Genomic DNA, 10,593 nt, shown 5'->3' with positions numbered 1-10,593 from the left:
GTCACGCTGAACCTTGTTCCTTCTCTCGCAGCCAGAGAGCTGGCTGCCCACGTAAACCGGGGTGGGAAGAGGTGTTTTTCTCCCCAGAAATAGGCCTTTTATTGTTTCAAGCCATTTTTACCAAAAGCACAGGGTTGACGGCCAGCTGGACGCATTTGAATGGGCGCGAGTGGCGGCCTTCCCCTGAGTGACAGCTGCACCCAGGCACGGGGCCACTGCTCCTCGGAGGCTCAGGAGGCCTGGCCCCCCACGCACCCTCCTTCCTGCCGCTGAATGCGCAGCTCGTCAAGCTCTTCGGTGGTGGCGGAAATCTTACAGGGGAAGGAAAAGCTGTTGACAATTTAATTTTTTAAAGTAACTAAGAATAGGGTGGACCTTGTAAAAATAGCAAGCCTGCAAACAGGATCCTGCTCAAGGCCACGGGCGCCTTCCGAATCAGAGTTCGCATTTAACAGGACTGGGGAGCGAGGCTTAGTCTCCGCGCCCTGTGGGGGTGTCAGGAACAACAGGGAAAATGGAACGTGGGTCCCGCTTGGACCTCCACAGGCCCACAAGTTCACGCAGCATCCCAAGTCATTTCAGACAGAGCTGTCCCCTCTGTCCACCCCCACCCCCAAGGCCCCTCCGAACACAAGGAACGTCAGCAGACTCACCGGGGTTGGGTCCACCCATCACTCGACAGGTGGAAAACATGCCCGGAGGTGATCTTTCCTGTCACCTGGGAGATCAGGGGACACGCAGTGTGACCGGACGCAGTAGAGTCCTTCGAAATGCTCCCATTTTTGTGGGAGGAACTTGGGTGTTTCAGTGACAGCAAAGAAGACTCAAGAAGCTCGTGGCTCTTGTGTTCCCCTCTGGCTGGAAGGGCTGGAAGCTACAGGGCAAAGACCTTCACCCTAGTGGCGCCAAAGCAAGAGAGAGTGACTGTGAGGGACCAGGAGGCAGGGGGCCTCTGCTGGACATCTGCCGTAGACGGGATGCTGCCCGGACACGTGTCCTGTGAGCCCCTCCTGCTCGGGAAGTCCACATTCTCATGTCCCGGCCGTGCCCCAAGGTCTCGCGGTCGTGGCTCAGCTACGTTACGTGGCGGGGATCTCATAACCAGGCCTGAGAGCCGAGTGCATAACCCAAAAGCTCCACACGCCCGCAAAGCCGCCAGCAACACCACACACCCTCAGGCTGAGCCATGGCGCTGAAGGGGTCCAAGGGAGAGGCGGCTGCATGTCCCCATCCCGACACCCCAGGTCCGAAGAGCTGCTGAAGGGACGTCCTCGCGGCTGCGGACCTTTCCTCGGATGACCGGAAAGGGCTGCCCAGGAGCAGGAGGAGGTATGGAGGGTCAGCTCCACTCTGCACCAGCCGGCTGTCAGCACCCGGTCCCCGAGGTGGGATGTGCCCCTGTCTCTAAGGAGCACAGTGTGGAGGGGACACTGAGACCTGAATTTACTAAGAAGAGCGTAAGTGTTTGGGTTTCTGTTGGCACGCACGGCTGTGGCGTTTCGTCACTAAGCATCTAGTGACGGAGAGCACCTGCTGTGTAAACAGGTCTGCGCTGCATCCTGAGGCCACAGAGATGAACCTCAGGGAATGGGCAGGGGAGGCGGGTGGTCAGCCAGGGCAATAACCCGGGCAGGCGCCACGTTCCACGACAGCCCGTGGCTGGGGTGGCGGGGGCTGGCTGGGAGGGGTAGCAGAGGCGATGACACCCCGTGATGATGGACCCCCCGCTTGGTACAGTACAGCAAGTCCCAGTGACAGGGAGAGAGAGACGACTTGCCCCAGGCTCCCGTCTGCACGCGTAGCATTGGGACCTTGATTGATTCTTTCTGGACGACAATGATTTAGAAGCAGAGCATAAAGTCTGGAGCGAGGCCGGTTCTGAGAAATTTCTCTGCAGTGGCAGAGTCAATTGATCAGATGTGGGTCTCCAAGATCACGCTTCGGATGAAGAAGAATTAAAAACCAGCGTGTTAATTAAACCGAATTCCAGGAAGCAGCAAGCATCCTCACACTTGGCATCCTCTGCCCTTCGGAGGCTGAGCCCCCGATGCCTCATCTGTCAGCCTCTCTCCCACTCTCCAGGCGTCTGCAGTGCTGGCCCGAACACGCCTCCTCAGGAGCTCACCCTGAGTGAGCAGGCAGAGGGCTCCGAGGGACCCCCCACTAGCTCTCCTTGGGTCCCCCTGGTACCTGCACCTGCCAGCCAGCTCCCAACAGCCAGCGCCCGCATCTTTAGGGGGTGCGGTGGGGATGCTCTCACACCGCAGAGCCCATTTCCAAACACTTGGCTGGCCGCAGGTGCCAGGAACATGCTCTATCCTACCAGGGCCAGCCTGAGCCAACGCCGGTGAGTGCGGAGCTATGACTACCCCGGCCTGTCCTCGTCCCTCAGCCCTCGGCGCACAGTTTTCCAGCAGTTGCTGTGGAAGCTGAACTAGTATCTGGCACCGCCGTCTCTTTCCTACACCACGTAGCCCACTCTCCTAGCTCTGTGCCTCTCCCAACTCCTTGTCCTCGAATCTTAGGCTCAAGTTCTACTCCTGGGGAACCCTCGAGATGAGACTTGGGACACAAAGTCCTCTCCAGCGTGAGGCTGCGTTTTAATCCTTCATTGCGTAAATTGTGCCACCAGCAAACACACGCTTTCGGATCGACAGCAGTGCATGCCCCGGGGGTGCACCCTCCTTTCAACAACAGGTTTCCTGCACGAGACGGAAGCCTGAAGCCCGGGAGGAGCACACGGTCAAGCTCTTCCACGTGTTACTTATGTGGCCTCGGGAGAGACCCTCAGCTCTAGAGGCCGGTCTCTCGCCTTTGAGAGAATTGTTGCGCCAACCTACACGGGGACGAGGGACATAATGTACAATATAAAGATTATCTGCCACCTGGTAGTTGCAAACAGTGACAACAGTTACCCCTTCCCCATTTGCTCCAGTCCTGGTTCAGGGGACATTACTAAGTTTCTTCAAAGCAATTCACCCTGGGAACGCTCCACTGAATGAATGCAACGATCTCCACTTGCGAAGCTGATACTTTGTTGCAATTGACATTGGTATGTAAACACTGTGGAAGCCTTTCTTTGCACAGGCTTCCTTTTGAACGCTGTGCAAATAGTAACTCATTCCAGGCTGCAAAGTAGCTGCTACATCACACTCATGTTCCGAATGAGGAGACCGAGGCCCAGAGAGGTCTCAGAACTTGGCCAAGGCCACACAGCTAAGACTCAAGGCCAGCACTTGAGCCCACACATCAGACTCTCCGCTACACGCCCCCTCGGAACCCAAGGGCCTGACCCCTCGTGGAATAAACACTCCGGCGGCCAATAACCAGGCGAGAATAACTCGATCGCAGGCGAAGTTAGTGCCTCCATTTATTAAGATCACGTCTCGACTGGGGTATTTTTAGGTAGTCTAGCATTAGGATTCGCTAACATTGAGACTGTATTAAACTCAGTCCTACTTTCCAAAAATACCCCTGTGTGCATATTGCCTTTTGCATTTAAGTGACAGAACCGCCAGGAGCAACGTGTCCCCCACCCTCTGGCATGACGACACCATGGTTTGGGACCTCAGGTGTCTTCGCTGACGCGTATGGATCACAGGTGATGCCATTTGGCCGTGATAAACCATCGCAGGCCTTTCAGTGTCAAGGAGGGGGCTTCGACATAGGTTAAAAAAAACAACAATAAGGTCAACAGAGATAGAGAAGAGAAACCGATCGAGAGGAAATAACAGATTCTCCCGTTTCCTTAGACAAAACAGAAGGCGGCTCAGGATTCTAAGGCAACTTTGCACGTTCGATGCCATTTGCTTCCTTCACTAATCAAAGCAGTGTCATCACAGCGTCAATAACAAACGTGAGTTCAAGGTCCAGGAAATGAGACCAGATCACGGGAGGAAGGGGTGGACCGGTCTAAGCTCTCCTGTGAGTCGGGCACTGTCCCATGCTACCCGCGTCTCCAGCTGCATCCGTACCTGTGCCACATCTCGGCGAGGTGAGGACTACCTCCGCTCCACACAGGAGGGACAGAGCAACCAGATCAGACAGCTCGCCAAGGTCACACTCCAGCACGAGGATCCAGCCAGCTCTGGACCTAGGTGTCTCCTACTCCAGGCTGCCTTCCAGGATGAGTTTAGAAGGATCGAGAACTGGGTGACAGTGCCAGAAGCTTCAAAGGACTAGGGGGAGCGAGCAGAGCACACCGTGAGGTCAGCCTCCCAGGGCATTAATGCGCTGCCTCGGGACACGTCCTGGGCGCCTGTGAAACATCCCGGGGGGCAGCGCCCCACATGGCTCATCAGGGAGGGGTACCATCACGGCTGTTCCCTGACGGAGAATCTGTTTGCAGTGCAGGGGAGGGTGAGCAAGCGAGGGAGGGAATCGAGGCCGGAGACCCAGTTGGGGACATGCATCAAGCGTGCTGGACAGAAGCCGAGTATCGGAGAGTTGGGGGTCAGCCTGGCCCATCCCCCCACCCCTCAGGACAGGACAACCAGAGCCCTTCCTCCTCTCCCTTCCCGGCAACGTGTGACCATGACCGAGGAGCTTCTTCTGTCTTCTGCCAACGGGAACAAAAGGTCCTTTTTAATCATGGAGACAGGCTCTGGGGCAAGGGCTAACAGGACTGGGAGCATCTGTAACTGTCAGTTTATGCCCACGAGGACCAGCTGCCGCCTGCAGGCGAAGGACGTGGACTCTCAGCGGCTCGGGACTGTGGGAGCTCGGAGCTCAGCCACGAAGCCTCCTGCTGACAGGTGAGGGAAACTGAGGCCCGAGGGTCGCGGCCACTCCCGGGTCACTGCGCTCTCAAGGGATGGAGGGACAGTGCCACGTGCCCCTTCTGTCAACCCAGAGCCCCTAAGAACCTCCCGTCCACAGGGCCTGGCATGCAGCCTGCGGAGCACAAACTCCAGCCCCCCACCACCTCCACCGCGGGGCCACGGGGCTCAGGTGGCCTCAGCCACCCGCCCTCACAGGCTACTCTCACCTCCGCCTTGGATGGGGGAAAGGGCCAGTCGGCCACCTGCAGGGACGGTCATAGGACGCAGGTCAGAGAGTGTGGTGGGGGCACCCCTTCCCCCAGCTGCAGCCACCCCGACTTCCCGCAGCGTGAGGCTGGGGGAGCCCCAAGGCCAGGCTGAGACTCTCCTGCCTGGAGACCACCAGGAAAGGTAAAGGGGCCGTGGGCGAGGCCGGGCAGCCCCCCGACACCAGGGCTTCCCGAGTGAGCCAGGAGGCGGAGGAGCTCGCGGGGCTGGACCCCACGACCTCCGCCGGAAACTCACGTAAGCCGGGTCACTCTGCACCCCAGGGGCTGACCTGTCGGGACTCACGGTGGCAGAGTGTGGGGAAGCACTCGGCTGTCTGCCGAGAAGCCGAAGGCTAGGCTCACATCTCACAAACCTGCTGCCTCGAACGCCGACATTTCAGGAAATGTGAGAAGCGCCCCTGTGGGAGAAAACGGGCTGGCTCATTTTTGTTTCTGAAATTTATAGAAACTTACATGAAAACGCTTGAAAAGCAATAGAGGCTCATGTATACAGTGTGCGCATACAGCTCCGCACACACGGTGGTCACTGCAGAGGCCCGGCCCGCCCGCTGGCCTCGCCCGCGTGGTCACCCGCGTGGCCGCCCCCCTCCCCCTGCCACCCTGAGGCCGGCGCTTCCGAGGGCCGCCCCACCAGACACCCAGCCCCGCCCACCGTCCACACGCGTCTTGCTCGCCAGCTCCTGCTGCTCACTGCAGCGTATTTCTTGAGAAGTCGCCAGCGTGCATTCTGTGGCTGCTACGTGTCTGCTGGCCGCTCTCATTCCTCTTGGCTGCGGCCGACGAAGGGGAGCTGGCGATGAAAAATACTCCCCTGCTCTCCCGCGCGCTTGCGCACACGCCGCTGGCCGCCGCGCTCGGGGCGGGGGGAGGCTACGTGACGGGAAGGGCGGACCCGAGCACCCTACACTGATGTCTCCTTCCTCCCTCGCGCAGAGGCCCACGCGGTGAGCGGCTCCGGTTTTCTGTCCCCTTGTTCCACCACGCGTGACCTCCATTCCCAGGTTTACCTCATGGTCCAAAATGGCTGCATCAGCATCAGCCATCACATCTGTATTCCCACCAGTTGGAAGGAAGAAAAGGGAAAATTAGGTACCCTTCCTTTTAAGGGAACGTGCACAAAACTTTCAGCCTTTTATTGGCCGTAACTTTGTCTCACAGCCACATCTAGCTACAAAGAGGTTGGAAAAAGAGGTCTTTACTTTGGGTAATATTATGCCGAGCTGAAAATGGGGGTGCTGCTATGAAGGAAGAGAGAGACTGGATGCTGGGGGCACACGGCAGTCTCTTTAACAGTGACTAATATGCACGAATGTCATGCATCCAGGAAACTCTGAATGCACTAGGTTTAGTAAATGATGTCCCTTCTTAGTTTTAGGTTTACAGAAAAATTGAAGAGAAATTACAGAGTTCCCATACATTACACACACACACACGTACACACACGCACGTGCACACACGCACGCACACACACGCACACACACATATACGCGCACACACACGCGTGCACACACATATACGCGCACGCACGCGTGCGCACACACGCACGCACACACACACGCACACACACATATATGCGCACACACGCGCGTGCACACACATATACGCGCACACACGCGTGCGCACACACGCACGCACACATGCGTGCACACGCACGCGCGCGCACACACACACACGCACATGCACGCACACACACACTTTCCTCTGTTGCGTTAGTGTGGCGCATTCATCAACGAGCCAATATCGATACAATGTTGTTGGCCGAACTGAAATCTGTGCTCGACCGGAGGCTTCGCTCTTGGTGCTGTGCATCCTAGGGGTTCGGACAGATGTGGAATGACGTGTACCCATCGTTATAGTGTCGTTCCGAGTAGTTTCACTGCCCTAAACCTCCTCCGAGTTCCGCCTACTCGTCTCCCCCCCCACCCCCCGACGACCGCTGACCCTCTCACTGACCCCGCGCCTTGGCCTCTTCCAGAATGTCACAGAGTTGGACCCGCACAGCTGGCGGCCTGTCTGGATCGTTTCTTTCTCTCTGTCACATGCTCTTAAGGTCCCGCCCTGTCTTCTCGTGGCCTGACGGCTTCCTTCCACTTAGTATTGAGTGCCGTCCCCCCGTCTGCAGGGACCACGGTTTACCGATCTGTCACCAAGATCTGGCATCTCGGTTGCTTCCAAGTTTTGACAATTATGCGTAAAGCTGCTGTAAACATCCATGTGCCATTTTGGATGGGGACATAATTTTTCAGCTATTTAAGGAACTATGAAGGAGCGTAATTGCTGGATCATCTGGTAAGAGTGTGTTTAACTTTCTAAGAACCTTCAACCTGACTTCCGAAGGGGCTGCACCGCCCGCGTGCCCGCCGGCCGTGACCGAGGGTCCCCACGCTCCGCGGCCTGGCCGGCCGGAGGTGGGGTTGGTGCTTTTAATTTTAACCATTCTAACCAGTGTGCAATGGCATCTCGTCGTTCTAATTCACGATTCCCTAGTGCCGCGAGTTTATTTGCTTCTGTATATCTTTTGTGAGGTGTCTGTTCAAATTTTTTACCCGCTTTTTAATTGGGTGCGTTTCTTATTATTGAATTTTAATAGTTCTTTGTAGATTTTGGACACGAGTCCTTTATCAGATACGTGCTGTGCAAATATTATCTCCCCGTGGGTGGCTCTTAGCAGCGTCTTGTGCTGAGCAGAAGTTTTTAATTTTAATGAAGCTCCACTTATCATATTTTTTTCCTCTCATGGATCATGTCTTTGGTGTTATATCTAAAAACTCATTATCAAACCCAAGGCCACTTAGATTTTCCCCCATGCTACCGTCGAGGAGTTTTATTATTTGCATTTTACGTTTGAGTCTATGATCCGTTTTGAATTAATCTTTGCGAAAGGTGTAAGGTCAGTGTCTAGATTTAATTTTTTGCGTGTGGGTCTTCCTGCGAATATTTTTGCAACCATGAAATATTAATTGTGAGGACTACAAGGAGACTGGGAAATACGACCTCACGTTAGCGAAAGGAAGGAAGCGGTCTCGTCCGCCGTGTTTCAGGGTGAGAAGTTGTGTCTGGGTCGGTAAAAGAGAGAGCGAAGGGGTCCGATGATGGGGCAGAGCCAGAACCCCGGGCCTTGGGGCTGCACCCCTGTGTCATGGGAGGGGACGGACAGGCCCTGGGCAGGGCCCGGAAGTGGACCGTCCTGCTATGTCACCGAGACATAAAGAGGTCTGAGCAAAGGACGGGCCGGGCTCCACGGGGCTTCTCACTGGGCTCCGCACGGCCTCGCTGGACAGCGACATCCTCACGGGGCCGTCGGTGACGCGCCGGGCGGTGGCACCCAGGGCTGGACCTGACATCACTGACGGGAGCCCGGCCTCCTGAGCTCCAAGCTCAGGCACATCCAGAGTCGTAGAGAGACCAGCAGAGTGGGATCCCCAGCCTGTTCACGCACGAGCCCAAAGCCCCGAACCCCCTCCCGAAAAGCCCTGGGCCCTGCGAACGCAGGGCGGACTGTGTGAGGCTAGAGGACTTTCCTCCTGAGGATCCAGTTGGCCTACGCAGCCCTGACCCAACGCAGGACGGGCCTCGTCCTCCTGCTCCTGTTGGGCCCCAGGTGTCCTAAGTCTGAGCACAAGCACGCGCACTGGCCGGCTGCCATCCCTCGCTTTCCGGCCTGTCCTTCAATTCCCGTCCCTCCCACCAAAGTCAGCCTCTGCCCCAACACATGGCAGCCTGGGCGAGGTCCTGACCACAAGCCCCACGCGGGCCCTGCTCCCGCCATCCTCACGTGGGCCCCCGGGACCTCTGGGGGTGAGGGACAGGGCTTCCGGACCCCTGGAATGCTGATACCTGCATCCCCAGGCCCAGGTGAGCTTGCCAACGGTGAAAGGCGCCGACAGTCATCTGCTATGGGTCCGTCCAGTTGGCGGCTCACCTGAAGTAAGGCTTGGTACTTCTGGGGCCGCCAGGGGACGTGTTCCCCGAGAGCCTGGGTCCCGCCGGGCGCCAAACCCAGTCGCCGATGCCTGGATGTCTGCCCATCCGCAGGGAGGGCCGAGGTGCGGGTCCGCCCTGGAGGGGTGGCCCGTGGGGAAGTGCTCCACTGAGCTCCATGAAGGCCTCTGAGGGTCCCTGGTCGGCGGGGTGCTAGGGGACCCCGTCTGTTTTGTCTGGAGCAGCGAGGGCGGACGTGTCGATGGGAGGAAAATGCAGAGAGGAGGAGACTGTGGGGCCGTGGGCGGCAGCCTCGCGCCTTGAGGAGCAGCGACGACTTCCCTTCCCCAGCCCAGGGAGCTTCCAGGTGAGTGTAGACAGGTGGACAGCCACACTCTGCTCGGAGACGCCCACAGACCGGGAGCCTGCTGGCCTCTCGGGACATCTGAACCACCCCGAAGTCGTAACGTTGTTTCTCACGCTAATGATATTAATCGGAACCTGCTGTCCTGAGCTCCATCTGCCAGTCACACAGAACAGATCTGTTCCCTCGTCCTCGGGAAAGGGGACAGATCCTGAGTGTCTGAAAGTAGCTATCACTATCTCGTGTCCCAACCGCCACTGCCGCCTAAGGGAAGGCGGGCTTGACACTCACGTGGCTCCCGCTGGGCTCCACGTGGGCTAAGCCGCGGTCGTCCCCACGTGGCCGTGGGGGGCTCCAGAGAGGTTGGCGGCCCATCCGGGCTCAGTCCGTGACACTGACGGCCGCCTTCTCCCCGGGACCTGCGGAGCGGTGGCCTCCAGTCCCACCACCGCCCCCGAAGGTCAAAGGTCACCATCGCCTCACCCAGCCTTCCTCTGCACAGGAAACCCTCGGGCCCCCACCTCAGCCACAAGGGCACCCAGTGCACCCCCGGGGGCCCTGCCTCTCGTCCTCTTCTGTAGCTCTGACGACACAATGCCCGGCCGGCGGCGGCTTAAGCAAACGGGGTCATTTCAGAGCCTGTGGTAGGCGGTGCAGGGCTAGCGCTGAGGCCCCTCCGTCCCTGCACACCCTCCCCCCCCACGGCGAGTGGGCCCTGCGCCCCGAGCTCGCAGGACAGCCGACTGCCCTCCAGGCATGAGACTTCGTGCAGGGAAAGGGGGACAGGCCAAGGCCCCTCAAGCCACTCCGCCCATTCCAGAGGGAAGTGCATTTCCTTCTGCGTCTCAGCCAGAACTGGGCCATATTCCCTCCAAGGACCAGTCACTGGCAGGAGACACAGAGTGGAGTGTGGGCGTGACAGGCTCAGGTAGACCCCGCCTCCTCCCCCGGTGGGGTGGACGCTGTCCTGCCCTGACCCCGCATTCCTGGGGGCTATTTGGAGAGCAGCAGCTCTGTCAGCTGGAAGCGGGGCCTGCATGACACAATGGCCACTAAGAGGCCACAGAGGAGGACAGCTTCACCCTCCAAACATCACTGCCCTGCAGGGCCCCCACCGCAAAGCCTCCCTGGGGGGCCCATCAGGCATCTGAGCGAGACCGCAACCTGACACTGGGATCTCAGGCGCCAGGCGCCAGGTACCCAATGAGACAGGTCAGCAAAAGGGAGCAGCGTGGAGGCGGGGGCGAGGGGGAGGGGC

The sequence above is a fragment of the Pteropus alecto genome, unplaced genomic scaffold (assembly GCF_000325575.1).
Source record: "Pteropus alecto unplaced genomic scaffold, ASM32557v1 scaffold118, whole genome shotgun sequence".
Lineage (NCBI taxonomy): Eukaryota > Metazoa > Chordata > Mammalia > Chiroptera > Pteropodidae > Pteropus > Pteropus alecto.
The sequence above is the reverse complement of the archived record's forward strand: the minus strand, read 5'-3'. Positions refer to the sequence as shown.